This window comes from Centrocercus urophasianus, unplaced genomic scaffold (assembly GCF_019232065.1).
Source record: "Centrocercus urophasianus isolate 14NV4802_14NV808 unplaced genomic scaffold, USGS_Curo_1.0 seq_10, whole genome shotgun sequence".
Lineage (NCBI taxonomy): Eukaryota > Metazoa > Chordata > Aves > Galliformes > Phasianidae > Centrocercus > Centrocercus urophasianus.
In genome coordinates this window covers 30,461,738-30,480,159 of record NW_024884142.1, presented here as the reverse complement: position 1 = coordinate 30,480,159, position 18,422 = coordinate 30,461,738, and positions in this window count along the sequence as shown.

Here is an 18,422-nt window from a genome sequence, read left to right as displayed (position 1 = left end):
TCTTTTTAAGGACAGAATCAGCATAACTGTTTCATTTCTGGTCAGGAAAACACTTTTGAAGCAAATCACTTAGTTGTTGCTGTTATTGATCATTATTTTATGTCATGAAAAGGTTCTGCACCACATTAATATACATCCCTCTTAGGCAACATAAAACTGAGTTATTTTGTGTTCCAAGAAAGCATTTCCCAGCCACTGACAGAGATTCAGGCTGTGGAATCAGACTAGAACTAGAACAGAACTGCCAAGAGCAATTGTTTCACTCTTAAATCCACTGCTATTCCACTTTTATAATTATAACCACAGATTGCAGATTTATTTGTTTATTTATTAGTCACAGAATCACAGAATTCCTTGGAATAAAGGAGATATTCTTTTTCATAGTAGAGTCAGTTAGAGAAGGTAGCCCAAGTCCGGATCTTGTTGCATGTTGAACATATTCACAGAAGGAGAATTCACAACCTCATCGGGCAGCCTATGCTAGTGCTTAACCAACTTCACTGTAAAAAAGTCAGATGTAAATTCATGAGTTTCCATTTGTGTCCCGTTTGTTGTCCTGCCACTGGACACTGCTGAGAACCTCTCTTTTTCATAGGATGCTTACACAATTTCTACATATCCTCTTGAGATTAACCAGTCAGAACACTCTCAGCTTCTTGAGATGTCACATATCCTATTCTGTTAATTGTTTTTGATGGACTCACTCCATTTCATTTAAAACTGGTTTAAGAAAGTCTCAGTAAAGAGGAGAAAGCTTTTAAAAACCTAAGAATTTCCTCTAATGAACAGTTGTATCTTGCTAAATCAGTTATGAATATATGTATCAGTATGTAAGTACCTGGATAGTGGAATACCGCTGAATGTGTTTTTAAATACATATAGTAATGAGTAACTATAACATTTCGTATACACAGAGAATTCCTGAATCACGGAAAGATACACAGCTTTGCAACATAGTCAGAGCTAAGCCTAGCATCATCACAATTTATAATTACCAATGAAAAACTAGACTCTTAAATACATTACAAAAGAGTTTATGTTTTGTAAAACTACTGTGTACAGAGCTTCAGATTATAATTTTGAATTCTATATGCTTATATTTAAGAATAAAACACTGAATTTTTTTTCTTTATCACATAGAGAAGCATAAACATATAGGCATTTCTTCTAAAGCATGTATTTTTTGAGAAATCTGCTCAAATTTGTGAATCAATTAAAAGAATTAAGATATGTTCACAAAATAATAATAAAATCAAACTATGAAGCATTTAGTTTATAGTTTTAGTTCTTATCCATGTTATACCGTCTCTGTTGTCCCTAATCTGTCTTTGACTATAATTCTAAGATATAGCTTATATCTCATTTCAGTTAAGAGCATTAGAAGGTGGTATGTATTACACACTGGGAATCTCATATAGAAAAGTTGCCGTTTATTCTATCTGTATGAGTTATTCTGAGTACTTACAGGTAAAAGATGTTGAAATTACACTTGCATTATACAATAGATATATATTTTTAAATATTAAAAACTGAAAAATTGTCAGACAAGGAATGCTACTTCACTAAAGTCATCTCTACCCTGAAGCACTAATACGTCATAAAATGTAGAGGGAAATGTTAGTTCACAACCAATATACACAAATGTCATTTGGAATTCAGAAGTAGCTCATAGCAACATATATCAGTTTTTCAATTTCTGCTGGTTACGGCATGAATCTCATCCCACACTACGTATATCTACGAACTACCAAACAACATAGAAGCTTGCTTTTCCTTAAAAATAAAGAACATCGGCAATTTTTTTGCAATGCATTACATATATATGTGTCATGTATTATATGTATTGTCAAAAGATTTAAAAGCAATACATTTAAGCACCATTAATTTACAGTTGCGGAATCTATTGAATCACCAAAAAATTAGAATGAAAAGCAACATATTGAAATAGTAAGTCTTTTCCATTACAAATAAACAACCTATTACATGAAAGCACTCTGTGAACAATGGATTTTAGAAGGAAAACAAGAGAATTTCACTGTTCTTATATATATTTTATTTTTTTTTCAAAAGGAAAAATAACACATCTACAAAGAGACCTTGGATACAAATCTTATAGTTCAGCTGTGTAACTAGAGAGAATAAAAATACAACTGATTGATTCCTCCTGGCTAATACTTTAATTGGTACAGTACATCACACTCCAACTTAGAGGAACTGGGCAATTAATCTCCAGTATTTAAAAAAAATATTCTTCAATATATGCCTATAACTCCTAACTGAAGCAGTCAAGATAACTTTAAGAATTACAAACTGTGAAATAAGCACTCTCAGTTTTTTTGCAATCTTATCTGCCTGGTACAGGTAAGCAATATCACAGATTTTTATTTTTTTTTTAATTGCATGCTGAATAAATCAGAAAAGTAAATTGTCTTTTATCTTAGATCAATCTTGTTGCTATATGAATACAGAACAATCTCAAGATGGCCTCAGACTTTATGACTTGTTAAGATTGTATATTTGTTTTGCATTGATAGGTTAGATCAGAAGTTGATGAATGAGGTGTTTTCCATCAGTCACTGTTACAGAATACAGTGCAAAGACATTATTTAAAATCTTTGTTGACAATTATCAAGGTGTTTGTGCCAAAAAAAGAAGGAAAATCACTATTTTGTGTATATATGTATATATACACATATATATGTATACATTTTAAAATATATATTTATATATATTTAGGACAGTTAACAGCAGGCTATTATCTTGAGCACTGCTAGGATCAGCAGCTCTCAGATGGGATACTTAAATAAACAGCTACTCTTAAACAAAGAAAATTCTAAAATGCAACTAGCATGTATAGCTAGCTATTCTTGGTTTTGAATAAAATATACTAATAAACATATATTACAGTGATGAAAATGATCTTGCTGTAATCTATAAAAGACTATGAACCCTCATGGAAAAGTTTAACACAAACAATGACATTGTGTTGTTGTTGATTATCACTTTCTGTTTGCTTGTTTTCTTTTGTTGTTTTTGTGTTAAAAGAAATAAAACATAACAAAGTAAAAAGCTGTTAGACACTTGAAATTTTAAATTACTTTATTTTAATTAAATTATTTCATTGGCCTCAGACCAGATGTTTCAGCACTGGAACACTAAGGAGCAAGCAGTCACTATATAGCAATAAACAATAAACTTCACTTATAAACTTAAAACTTTATTATTTATTTGTTTTGTTTTTTTTCAAATATCTATAAATAAGCAGAATATTCCTGTTCACAAAAAAAAAAAACATAAAGAGAAATGCATTGATATTTTAGTTATTTGGGTGGTAGATTGTAATGGAGTCGTTACTGCTGCTTAGGTCAGTGCCTATTCAGAATGTAATCCATGGATTACAAACACAATGAACCATAGCAGATCCTGCTATATGAATGACTGCTGGTATGCATAAAAACCTATCATTCTTCAGATAATTATTTTGTCTAAATTTAGATGTGTACTGATGACACTATGAAAAATATTTTTGGTTGCATGTAGAGGATTTAACGTACATTAGCATTAATTGACTATTATTTCTGTCATGGAAATAAAACTCTTTATAATTGAATTATATATAGCACTAGAATGGGAACCGATGTGACTATAACGAAAGAAAAAGTAACTGGTTTTTGGGTAATGAAGAGATTCTGCAAAAACTTTCTTCACAGGCTCTGAGGTTATATTTCACTGTACTTGTTTTTAGTTTACATTTTGGATTTTTTTTCGCTAAGATTCTAAGAAACAGCTTTCTGGAAAAAAAGAACTGCTTTTCTCTAAAATTATTCTAAAATACATGTATCTTGATGTTTTGCTTTTGGTAGTGATTTTACAATACTAAAGGATTTGTTTCTTTGTAGAAAAATCTTTTTCAATTATTGTAGTGATGTTTTGGTTTTGGTTTAAACCTAGACTCAGTAAATGAAAATATAGAGATTTATTTTCTTTGTTTTGTTGTTTCTTTTTACAAGGTGGATATTTTTGAGGAAGAGATTTTTTTTTTCATATTGGGGAAAAAAAAAAAAAAGAGAAGTTACCCTATAACTACTTTACTGCTGTAATATAGAAACTTACTATTTACCTAACCTAAATTAATGCATGCTTCAACAGTAAAACTTCTGTCAATTGGGCCAATGGAGAAACTTACAACGAATAACTGACTCCCTACTTGGCACGTAACAATAAACTGCAATAATAGAGATTCTTACTTCAATGGCAAAAAATTTTGCTGACTGGAGAGGCCTGGCAAGTTAGTACATGAAAATTTGCAAAGGACTTCATAAAAAAAAAAAAAAAAATAGTAAGGAATTCTCATCCATTTTGTTACAGTGTCAAAGGTTCTTCACCATCCTCTTAAACAAGGGCTCTATATGTTATTCTTATGACATATGACATTACATATTACATAAGTATGACATTACACAAATCCCATCATATGTGTACGTTAAAACTCATTGTCCTTAGAGTGTTCAGCTGGAGAATATTAAAGCAAAGCATTGAGTTTATTGAAATTAATATGGCAGTGAGAATGCAACAACTTGATGCTTTAATTAGAATCAATTCATTAGGAAAGTGTTTTGTGGTTGGATATATTCATTATAATAGCATCATAATTTTTCTACTTGTGTTGAAACCTTTACAGTATGTGAGTATGTGTTGTACAGATTTTGTGCAACTTCTGTCATCTTTAATAGATAGTTATCAGAGAAGTTTCACTCCTGGTAAACAGGTTTCACACATACAAGATTATGTGAAATACAGAAGAAAAAGCAAAGAAGAAAAATCCCTATGTCTACCAAACCTAAAATCAAAATCATGCTTAAGCTGAAATTACCTAAATAGAAGAAAAAAATAAATAAAAAATTTAAAAAAACCACCACCATCACAAAAACAATAAAAACAAACAAACAACGACATCAAGTCCCAAATAATTGCCTGGAGAAAAGGAGGGAAGCTCCTGAGGAATCAATGAATCTCTGGTCATTTACAGAAGTAGTGGTTTTCAACTGTTATGTATAATGAGTTTGAGACTCAAGTAGGAATGAGAGTTTTTTATCAACGGAGAAATGATTCTGCTTTAGGCAGATCTCTGAAACAAACAGTTGATACTGAACACTGGATTATCCTAGGTACTTCAATACAGCTGTTCTCTTTCCTAGGCAGCATTTTTCCATCTCATTAATGTTACACCTTTCTGCACTTTCTTTCTTTGTAGAGTCATTTTGGTGCCATTCTTGTACAGTTATTTAATTTCCACAATGGAATTATGGGCTGGGGCTACAGTTTCAACCACTACAGAGCTGCGTGCTTCACCATTTTTCATCGTGGAGTGCATGTTTTTTTACTGATACTAGTGACACAAGACTGGATTTATTTAATGCTTTCTGCTGTTAATTATGCAAATAAAAAAAATTATAAAGGAAAATTGCTTCAATACAATAGAGACCACAGTCTCTCTTATAAATGTTTTATTACGTAGGTACATTTTTAAGCAATTTGAATATCTGAAAGAACACATGCTTCTATGCCCCAAGTTGAATTTCAGAATCAACTTGTAAAGTCTTTTATTTTTACAAGTTTTCATTGTTTCATTAAAGACCTATTTTTTTTTTCCTTTAAAATGTTCAATACAAAATATGGATTGTGTAGTTTAACAACATATGCAGATATTTTAGTTTGATTGGTTATTTTCCTTAATGATACTACTTTAAATGTCACTAAAAGTATAGGAACTTTATCCAGATGGACAGTCAATTTCAACATTGTACAGTAAAATATTTAACTAACTACCTTAAAATACATTAAAAGAATAAATCTTAACAAGTTAGTTCCCCAAATAAGTTTCATGAGTTCAGATAAAAATACTGCAGCCAAGCCAGGACAGGCAAAATACTGTCTCTCTAAGCTTCAGAAAGCATGGACAGTTCACAGAAGATACATTGTTGTGGATATACTACACACGCAATTTTTGTTTTCCCAAAGATATCACCACTAAAAAAGAAAATCACTGGATATAGTGGGTGATGGAGACACGGGTTGGCATCCGAATACCCGTCCTGATGGCTTGTGAGGTCACCAACCAAGGGACTGTAACATCAGTGAAAGATGACTCTGACCTCACTTACTCTCACTGTATAAATTTGAGCACCAGCAGAGTCCAGGGTGGACTTGTGCCTGGACTCTAGTTGAGCACCAAAGCAAACAGCACAATTTCTCTAGCATATTGAAACCATCCACCCTCTATTACATTGGATGCCTATTTTTTATTCATGTTGAAAATATAAAAAAGTTTAACTATGGTACAGACAATGCATATTTAGTTGTGGAAAATCTGCTTAAATCAAGAGTACTTGATGTTTTTTTAAAACATCAATAACAACGTCAAAACCACAAAAAGCATCAGCAAAAACATTGTAACATTTCACAATAAAAAACACACAATAAGTAACAGACAATATAAAATCATGAGGACTCGTACTCTACAATTTTGTTATATCATAACATGGAAAATATATAATTGATTACTTGTGCTGCCATGGATAACCAGCTAATATAAAAAAAAGCATAATTCAGTGAATATCTATAGGACTTTGCTATTTCATGTTGATTTTTTCTGATAATAAAATATTAAATAAAAAATTAAATGGGAAATCTCAATTGCAGTGGTATGTTTTTTGTAAAATTATCTTCATTATCCTTTTTTCACTGAAATAATATTTTAAAAATAGTGCCCAAATATCTCTAGAGTTGCCCTCTAATCTTCTGCCTCCTAATTTAGAATTAAACTGTGTTAGTTCTCTGTAGTGATGTAGAAAATATAAGGAAGTAAGAGTCTTTAAGGGTCTTAGGCAAAGCAATTGACATGACATGAACTACAGGCCCTGAAATAGGATCATATACTAAGAATCAGAGCTCTACAAAATTAGAATGAATTCATGGAAAAACTTACACCTTCCCTGATACTGTGTGCATAAACTGATTCCTCTGAGACTTTTCATTGCATTCACAGATGAAGCCTGTTACAATTTTCTTTCTTGTCAATTCTGAGGGAAAAATGAACCCCAAAATGTATGAAATTGAAAGCAGAAAAATATTTTTTAAAAAAGGCAAATCAGAAGTTATGTTCACAGTCCTACAGCTGGATAAGTGGTCAAATTACTTATTTATCAGAAAAATGCTTTTGGAAATACCTCATTTGGCAGCAATGATCATAGGCAAAAATAACTCAAATTTAAAAAAAAATTAATAGATTATGAAAGAAATTCAATAGGATAAAATTTAAGTCTACTCTTGCATATATTTTTACCAGTTTTTTAAACTGAATTTTCTTCTCTCCCTACATGAAAAAAAAAAAAAAAAAGAAGCATACAACCCAAAAAAATACAAACAAACAAACAACAAGAAAACTATGGATAAAGTCAGACTTAAACAATTAAATCACTTCTTTATGATTGATATTATCTTTAGATGAAATAGTTCCCTCCCTATAAGGTATGTAGAAATTGTGAATATTTACTGTAAAAATTTGATAGGATCAGCAGTAAATTCTAATTCTAGTAAATCCAAAAGAGAAACAAAATCTATCCATCTACAGCAGATTATTTACAAAGAGAAAACTATATTCTGATAATTTACTATTTATTTGGATTTACTGTCAGATAACAGTGCAAAATTATCGTGTTTAATACCTTTGGTGAGGACTCAATTTTATCACAAAATAAAGATAACAGTTTGAAGTTACATAATATCTTGAATTAAACTCTTTATTTGTGCTGTTTTGTTTTGTTTTCAATTCACTGTTACATCTTTGCTGAGGAATTTAACAAGGGGCAGATAAAAATGCTCACTGTCATACTCCAGTTCTTTCTACAATGGAAACAGGATTTTCCCTTGTTCTCTTTGTTGCAAATCCCTCTGCAAGTATACTTGGTTTTATTCCTCTTCCTAGGAAAATACGTTTTATTAAAATTTTCTGGTTAATAACCATCAAATGTAAAGAGAAGAAAATCATTATTACGACATAAGAAATTATACTGGAAAATATTTATATTATCTAAGTTTAATCTCATGAAATACTAGGTTATTTTGACTAGACTTTTAAAATGCATTTTTCTATGTGCAACAGGGAAAGAAAATGTCCTCTAGAAAGCAGTTCAGAAACATAGTACATTAGTGAGAAAGGCCACCTGTAATGGAAAGAAAATTATTTTACATAGATATGGTGTCCTTCTGGGAGTATGATTTACCATATGATAATATAATTTACAAAATCACAAACCAGGTGTGATAAGAATTAAATGTTTGGGCATTGAGCTTTGCCTTCCCATGAAGAAATAATGCCATACTATTTCACACATTGCATCAAAGCAGTGGGAAGCAGAGAGGAGAAAGAGAGATCATTCTTTATATGGAAATGATGTTCGCACAGACCACCATTTATCTTGATCCTAACATAAGCTTATACTCACTGGAAACAGCAATTTTAGTCTTTCCTCTTTGCTTGATCCGAATTATATATGAGTTCTCTTCTTTAAACTAAGGAGACAGAAAGTCCTGATATTTTCATTAAGTTCCTATCATAAGTCAAGATAGTGCACACAGTGAAGACCTGTGCTTTGGGTACAACTTCTTTGTACAATTCTATTTCCCTAATTATTACTGCAAGATACCCATGTGCTCTTTAAAGTAGTGACAGAAAGGAAAAAGAAAATCATCCAGCCATTCAGCTATTCTTAGAGTTCTGTTAGTTAAGATGTCAGTGACTGAAGGTCTTTTCCTGAAGGTGCAATTTCTCACAGCTTCATATTATATTTTATAGAATATGCTTGAGCCCAGAAACAGAGGGAAATTTTGAGCTAAACTTCTTAATTGAATGCGTGGTATTTTCTTCCTCCTTTAATTGGTTAGATGCTTTCTCTTTTTCTTATACAGGTGAACGTTCAAGGGAAAGAATTATAAAAAAAAAAAAAAAAAAAAAAAAAAAGAGCTAAATTGACTGACATACTACAGATCTGCAACTCAGCTGGTGAAAACAGAGAATATGAACTGATACTCACGCTGCAAAGAAAATCTTGACCCAACACAGTTGAAAAAAAGAGCAAGCCAAGCAATTTCAAAATTAAGGAATCAAGGTGAACTTGGTCATTTGATCACTTGCCTTGAAGCAGTGCCAAATATTTGAAGGCAAATTGGATTTGCAGCAAGGAACTTCAGCACATCAAGTAGAAGATGAGCCTGACTTGAAGAAAAAAAATCTATGAAGAGGTTGAAAGGCTTCAGATGAGATCCTCACTCTTGATAACATTTCTTTGAACTGCTCAGGTTTCTCAGAGGAACTACTAACTATTCTGACTAAGCATCTGAATACCTCATGAGAGGCAAAGAGTTGCTTAGATATGTCGATATATTTGCCATCTTGAGTGACTGTGCAAGTGCACACACAGAGTTTATTGGGTTATTATACTACCTAAGGTCTCAATAAACACACAAAGTTTTAATGAAACATTTAAAATGAAAATAGCATACTCTGACATATACATAGGATGTTCTACAACAGCTACAAAGATTACAATAACAATAACTGTTCAATAGAGCAAATCACTAGCTAACGTTTTCAATACAGTCACCATCATTACCTATGCATTTTCACCAGCAATGAACAAAATATATGTGACTGCCCAGAGTGTGTCTTGTCTTTCATGTAGCTGCTGCCATTCTGAAACTTGCTATTCTCCACCTCACTGTGCTCACATCCATCGTTTGGTCTTCAGAAACATTCTACAAGCAACAGTGAATGTCAATAGGTACAATTTTTTTCCACATGGAGGAATTCAGTGACACACCTTTGCTTCATATACACTTCCATGTCAGATATAATTGCTGCCATCTGTCACACAGCAACAAGATATGATGGAATATTGGCAGGAATATTTGTCTCTATTGCCATATTACGAATATCTGTCTCTGAATTTGTGGACAAATATAATAAAATAGGAAGCATTACTTTTGGAGCAACCTTAATATATAGATCCATGACTACATCCACGAAGAATTAGCCATTTAATTCAACTGTATGGCAATAAACTATTTCCATGACTAACCAAGGATTTTTAGAAATTTCTGTTCGCATTTTGAGCATAACTTCTAGCCACAAAAATATCATGTCTTTTTAAGACCAAGAAAGACAGAGATTTAGAAGGATTTAGTCTTCTTCAATGAACGATGCAAAACCATGCATGTAGAAATCCCACTGCATAATGATTTATTTTTTAATTTTTGAACTAATTTTTTACTACTTCATCTCTCTATAATGAAAATAGTTGCATTGAAGAATCTAAGAAAGGGATAAGGAAAACTAGAGATTAAGCTCTTTTTTTTTTTTTCCCCCTGAAAGAAATCAAATGCTCTGTGTTAACATGAAGCAAGAGAAGACTGTGCCCTGCCTATCCTCTTGTCTCAGACCTTATGAATCACATTTTTTTTCCTCAAGTTCTTCTAGCAGTTCCTGTTGCAAGTGCAAGGACACATTACAGTGTAATGACATATAATTGATAATGATGAGGAATAAGATAATATAGAGAAGTGAAGTCATGTGGAGTTATACAAGACAGCAGCTTTGGAGGGGAAACTTAACTAACAGCAAGCAAAATACAGGACCATATCAGTCATAATTAGCCCAGGAGCTAGTTAACATGCTTTCTGCAAGGAGTACAGAATGTAATACTGAGAAATCATAAGTGGTTGGCATAGGAGAATTAGATGTCTCTGAGTGTTTCCTATAAACAGCCTCATGCCTCTGAGATAATGCTCTTAAGTAAATTCAGACTTTTTGGTCTCTTGCTTTTTTCCAGCTTGATACTTCACTCAGGCTTTTATTTTATTTCCCTAAGAATTTTGCATAGATATTCAGCACATCACATTTGCAATGATTTTGTGACAGAAAGGAACTAAACAGAAAAATTTAGCAACATTTTTTCCAGTGGTCATTCTCTTCTTAAGTAGATTTTAAGGGTGAGTAATGGGATGCTGTACCCATTGCTCTGTGATTACCCTTTCTTTTCACCCACGGTATGCAGCCTCAGTGTGGCTGTTGCTAAATATGGTGGAAATTCTCATTAAGTAGGCCTGGATGGAGGAAGAGTAAGATTTGATAGAGAACCTTAACTAGTGTTTTTTCCCACTGTTCAAAGATTTGCTACTGATCTTAGAAGACTGGACATCCTGTCCTTTCTGGTATTTCCTGCTTCTCACATTCCTATACAAGGCATGGCATTCTTACACTACAATTTTGTCCTGAAGAAAAAAGCAAAACTAGTCAATGTACTTTATGTACCACTCAAGGGAATTAAGGAATTACACAACATCTAAACTTCAAAATGAAATGCCTACTTTGTCAAGGTTGTTAAACACCTTTTGAAAATGTAAGTCTTAACTATAAGAGAATGGTGCACTTATTTGCTTGTTAACCACCAAAAATTTGCTCTAATATTTTATAATATTACAAATACAATACACTGAAAAAAGAATGTAGAAGAAAAATAGATGAAAGAATGCTTTTAAAGGCTCATCAGATTACTTTGCATTAATCACTTAAAAGATTAAAAAGACCAGGAAACATACAGATTCTGTGAAACTTGTCATTATTGTAATACTTTTCAAAAGTATAAACTCACCATAAATAATGCTTACAATATACATTTAAAAATCTTTCTGATGGGTCTAGATTTTTGTACCATACTTTTACTTGTATTTGTACTCTTTTCTAACTAGCCAAGAAAGGACCAATACCAAGAGATCTGACACAAAATAGCAAAGATACACTTAACCATTCAAAAAAAATCATCTACTTATACATCTAGAGTGCCATGAGAACTACTGAATTCTCAGCTTTAAGTCTGATTTGTTTTGTGAACTTTGTTGAAACATTTAACCTTTCCAAATATCATTTTTTCCATTCTGTAATAATAGACCATCTGACCCACATGAGTGTGGAGATGCTTAATTTTATTGAAAACTTTTATGTAATTGAATGGAATATACCACATGTGAGACGGCCAGTTTTAATTTTTTCAATGGCTATTATTGGTTTTTTTTTCTGTCTCTTTAGGTTCAGCTTCTGGAATAATGGGATTATCTGAAAATATTTGTTTTCATTAAAAATATTGTTTCTAGAGGGAAAACACATCAGAAAAAATTGTTAGAGCTCAGTATATAGGTAACTAACATCTGAATTTTCTTTTTACTGTTTTTTTATCTGTTTTGTTTACTGTTTTGTCGTATACACACTGTCTGCTTTTAAGGAAATAGATATACAGTTTTATAGGAGACTGGTTTTTGTGTGATTTTTTTTTTTTTTTTTTTTTTTTTTTTTATTTTTGTGACAATCCTTACAGGTTATATTTTAAAACAGAACAATCTACTTTCCTCAAAGAGAGTATTTGAGATGTTGAAGGCTGAGTGAAAAGAAGCACCTTCCAGAGGCTGAGAAATCATATTTTCAGTGAAGGGAGAAATCCTTGTTACCCCTCTGTACTTAGTATTCTCCCTAAGCAGTGGTATGCAGAATTTTATATCCCTTTCTTTAATGCTTACTTCTGTCCATGAATTTTGCATGAAGTCTTGTGTATGTATATCCTCTAGGGAAACAGGTGCTGGGAAAGTTATCTAACTTATCTGAATTAGAGACACCAAGACTTATTTCATCTTAGTTCATTTAAAATTTTCCATGCAGTCACCATTGATTCAAGAATGATAATGAGAATTGGGAAAGTATTATTACTGTAAGTATTAAGAGCCAAATTCATCCCTTAACACACATATCCCGTTGGCTTGAGACTAAGATGATTGTGCATTTCAGTGGTCAAGAATCTGCATGAACAGAAAAACATTTTTAGCATAAAAATGAGGGTATGTTTGTTTGAAATACTTGGATGAAATAGAGTAAAGCAAAATGCTCTATCAACATCAGCTGAAATTCCCCCTGTAGATCTACACATTCAGTCACTAATTTTCATGATTCTCATAATCGAAGAACAACACAACACAAAATCAACAAAAAAGTGCTAGTATGTACAAGAGAGTATAACAAAAACACTTGGAGTGCATTAAAAAAACATGGCCAGTATGTCAAGAGAGGTGATCCTTCCCCTCTATTCTGCCCTGTTGAGCCCACGTTTGGAGTACTGTGTCCAATTCTGGTCTACCCAGTTCAAAAATGGGAATCTCCTAGAAGGAGTTCAGTAGAAGGCTACAGAGGTGATTAATGGCCTGGGGCATCTCCTTAATGAGGAAAGGCTGAGTAATCTGGGTCTGTTCAGCCTGGGAAAAAGAAGTCTGAGGAATGATTTTATGTATGTTTATAAATACCTCCAGGGAGATGGAAGGCAAATGGATGAGGCCAGGCTCTTCTTGGTGATGCATAGCAATATGATAAGGAGCAATGGCCTAAAAGTTGTTCATAGGAAGTTCCATACAAGTATGTGGAAGAATTTCTTTAAGACAAGGATGACAGAGCACTGGAACAGGCTGCCCAGAGAGATTGAGGAGTCTCCTTCTATGGAGATATTCAAAACCTATCTGGAAGCCTACCTAAGCAATCCATTGTAGGGAACCTGCTGAGTGGTCTCTTGAGGTCCCTTCCAACCCCTACAATTCCATGATTCTGTGATTTTAGCTCCCTCATACAATACTTAAAACTATACCAATTTTGATGCTGCATTAATGTCCCAGTTGCTGCCAAAACAGTGTTACTACCACACCAGTGTTGTTATGGAGTGATGAGAGCTTGCCTAAAACAAAACCACTCTACAGAAAAGAGCTGCTGCCTTCATGGTGTGGCAGCAAGGGGTGGGCCAGATCCAGAAGAGGTAGCCTGCATTAGGCCAAGGGTTATTCCATACTGAACAACAGTATGGGTAAGGTAATAAAACTGTATGGGAGTTGGCTGGAGGACAGTCACTGCGTGGAGTGGAGGTTGGCTTTGTATGATGATTTATAAGTGCTTTCATTCTGGCTATGTATGTTGTTACTACTGCAGTTTTTGTTTCCTTTTTTCTCTTCTGTTATCTTAAACAGTTTTCATCTCAATATACAAGTTCTATTTTGTTTCCAGTTCTCTTCATCATTCCACTTGAGAGGGAGAGGGAACAAAAAACTGCATGGTGCTGAGTTGCTGCCATATTAAACCAAAACAATTAGAAGCAATAAAAATCAGACAGAAGTAGTTTTAATTCTTTACAGCAAGATAATATAATTTTTCATTAGATTATTTAATTAAATCTACTGTAAATTGCAAAGAACTAGTGAGACTGGAGACCTTTTATAATGGCATAATTGCATCAGAGCACAATGGAAGAGCCACTGATCTATTGGGACTTGAGTATAAGGCCTTTGACACAATCCCTCACAGTATCCCTCTCTCCAAATTGGAAAGACATACATTTCATGGATGGACTATTTGATGGATGACAAACGGGTTGCAAGACTGTGCCCAGAGAGTAGTGGTCAATGGGTCAATGTGCCAATGGAGATCAGTGATTAGTGGTGACCCCCAGGGGTCTCTGCTGTGGTAAATACTCTTTAATTTTCATCAGCGACATCAACGGTGGGATTGAGAGTACCTTCAGCCCTTCAGCAAGTTTGTACATGACTCTGAGTTGTGAGGTGCTGTTGACGTGCCAAAGGAGTAGCATGCAGAGAAATATAGACAGGCTCAAGTAGTGGGTATAGGGAAGCCTCATGAGGTTCAGCAGTGCCAAGTACAAGGTCTCGCACCTGAGTCATGGCAAATCCCTACTGTCAATACAAGCTGGATGGACAAAAGGGTCGAGCATAGCTCTGCCAAAACAAACTTAGGGGTTCTGATGAATGGTAAGCTGGACATGAGTCAGCAAAAGATGATGAAAAATAAAAATAAAATGGATGGCTACAACAGCATCATTTACATTTCAAGTAAATAAAGAAATGCCATTCAGATTAAAACTAACTTTCATTAGCTAATTAAATGGTATCTGGTTTTCATTCCCTCAAATACTCTAACCTGACTGATAGCATCATCATACACTTTCTACAGAAACTTTCTTACGAAGTCAGAAAATTAAATTGGACAGAGAAGAAAAGAACAATCCTCCTCACAGCATTTCAAATCATAAAATGCACTGAATTCATTCTCTTATCTCAGAAAAAAATCTGTGAGGGATCAGGATTTTACACAGAAACTTGTCATGTTTTTGTAATCTTGCTATCGGTATTCCACATCATAACATCATGTAAAGCGTGGGTAATCAGACAAAGTCATCAAAGCTGCATGTTAATTCTCCGAATCGTTCAGATGGTTGGCAGATTCATATATTCACCATATAGAATAAAGATAGAATCAGTGTGTTAAAATAAAAACTCCATCATATTCAACATATGAAAATAACTTCACATTGAAAAATTAACATTCTATATTATATTTCTTATCATTTACCTATGAAACTTTGAGAATTATAATGCTTTAGAACTTCTGCATTTATCTCAAGTCATTTACTTCCTCTTATAGTGGAGAAAGAAAGAGTATAATAGCATTAAAAAAAATAATATATATTTCTGGGTAGAGATCCTCTACCTTTCATAATGGAGAAACATTCTAGTTTTATAAATAACAGCAGGCTAGGATGATGAAATATTCAGAAAACAGCAAAATTATGTAAATAAAATGGAAAGATTCCCTGGTAAATACACTTCAGTCAAATTCCACTTCCTTTTCCAGAATATTTTTCTCTCTGAACAGTAAGAATTTAATCTTGCTAAAGGTTGTTTTCCCTGTCATTCTCATCCCTTCTCCCTCCCCCCAACTCTGTTGTATTTTATCATTTTCTTCCTTGCTTTCTTTCTTTATCATAAAAGTATTTTTAACAAAGAAAGTTCTAAAGAGCCCTTTAATTCATTAGGCAAAGACAGGCAGGTGACAATTGATAAACTCAAATTTGAAGGTGTTTGTTTGCAACCGTGACCACTGAAACCAAGACAAAAAATGCTCTCTGAATCTCTTAACACAGAAGGGAATCCTACCAGTTACTGTAATTCATGTAATTCACTGAGTTTTATTCTTGATTGAAGAAAACATCACTCTTATTTTTCCTGCTCTTCTTTCATTGAATCCTTATTTTACCACTGTCATAGAAACACCTAAACTAGTATTTGACACAATACATAGAGTTAGAATGAGTGTAAAAGAATCATAGAATCATAGAATCACCAAGGTTGGAAAAGACCTAGGAGATCATCCAGTCCAACCGTCCACCTATTCCCAATAGCTCCCACTAAACCATGTCCCTCAGCACAACATCCAGCCTTTCCTTGAACACCCCCAGGCTCGGTGACTCCACCACCTCCCTGGGCAGTCCATTCCAGTGCCTGACCACCCTTTCTGAAAAGTAATACTTCCTCATGTCCAGCCTGAATCTCCCCTGCCGTAGCTTGAAGCCATTCCCTCTGGTCCTATCACTAATGACACGAGAGAAGAGGCCGACCCCCAGCTCACTACAACCTCCCTTCAGGAAGTTAGAGAGAGCAATGAGGTCTCCCCTGAGCCTCCTCTTCTCCAGGCTGAACATTCCCAGCTCCTTCAGCCTCTCCTCATATGGCCTTCTCCTTTGTTCTCCTCTTACTGTTAATGTATTTATAAAAGAGTTTCTTATTCCTTTTCACCCCAGCGGCTAGGTTAAATTCAAGCTGGGCTTTTGCCTTTCTGATTTCACCTCTACACATCCTAACGACTTCCTTGTATTCATTCTGAGTTGCCTGTCCCTCTTTCCACAGGCGGTAGATTCTCTTTTTCTCCTGGAGCCTCAAGAATAGCTCCCTATTCATCCACGCCGGTCTTCTTCCCTGCCTGCTCATTTTGCAGCTCAGGGGATGAGTGTAAAGTAGAAAACAGCAACTTCTGCCCCAGAGCAGACCCAGTTTGTATGGTTTCACCCTGTCTCTTGCCCAGCAAAGATTTCCATTTCTCATTTGTGCAGAATGCTGAATCAACCATTACAATATTAAATGCAAATAAGTTCTTCCAAGGAGGATGTAAATATTAATATCAAAAATATTTTTTTCCAATATTTCTTTTTCTTTCTTTCCTTTCCCTCAAATTCACAAACAGCATATTCATTTAAAATTAAAAACTAATTAAAATTACACTACAGTTCATTGAGAGGGGATAGACCTATGTCAGCAAGTATTGAGCTGAATCCTGAAGTTAGTTCAGATTTGATCATTATGATGGTCCCTTCTGACCGTAGAAGTAAAGCTTCATTGAAGATAGTATAATAGATATTCTACAAGCCAAGCTGATGCTATTGCTCTTTGTCTTTCCATGGTACAATGCAATCAGTATCAGTGTTTCTGCTTCTTCTGTTTCTTTTTTTTTTTTTTTTTTTTCCCTAAGGATCAGCTGTCTGCAGCACTCTACTTATCTGTAATGGTTGTACATGCTTTTCCTCTTGGATACTTAGTATCCCTTTTAGGACAATGTATGTCCTGAAATCCACTCACATCAGACCACCCAGACACCTCCTTCTCCTCAAATTTATAACCTCACAGTTGTCTATTATCAGTTTGTTTAGAGCTCCCACAGCTTGTGATGCATGGGATGCACTGTCTTACTTTCAGCTTATTTCTAGCTGTTGCTCACGACGTTTTCTTACAATTAAATTCTATTGAAGAAGTCTGCTTAAAAAATTAGTGTACTTACATCTAATTTCTCTTAATATACTGTTTTATTGTTTCTGAAAATCTTGAGAAAATAATAGAATAAAAATTGCTTCTTACATTAAGTGCCAAGCATAATATATGAAGATTTGTGCATGCCTAAAGAAAAGAACCTACAAGAATTCTTACGTGAGAGAGAGGATTGTAGGGAAATTCCACACAGTTTTAATTTATACATAAGATATACATTTGTGCCAACTGATTTCCGTGTGAATTTATTCATGTGGGCTTTAATCGATATCTGCAATTTTATGCCAGAAGCACTTCAGAAAACTGTTTTTGAAGATTAATTCACATTGTTTGCAATGTTCATATTTTAACTTTTTTTTTTTTTTTTTTTTTTTTCCATTGTTAATGAACTAATCCATACAAAAATCTTCCATTATAGCACTCGTGATGTACTTTATAGAATCACTGGTCTCCATAAAGAAACATAAAGGTTTCTTTGTTTGTTTCTTTGGCTTTACTTTTTATTCTATTTTACTTCTTTTCTTTCTTTCTTTTTCTCTTTCTTTCTTTCTTTCTTTCTTTCTTTCTTTCTTTCTTTCTTTCTTTCTTTCTTTCTTTCTTTCTTTCTTTCTTTCTTTCTTTCTTTCTTCCTTCCTTCCTTCCTTCCTTCCTTCCTTCCTTCCTACCTT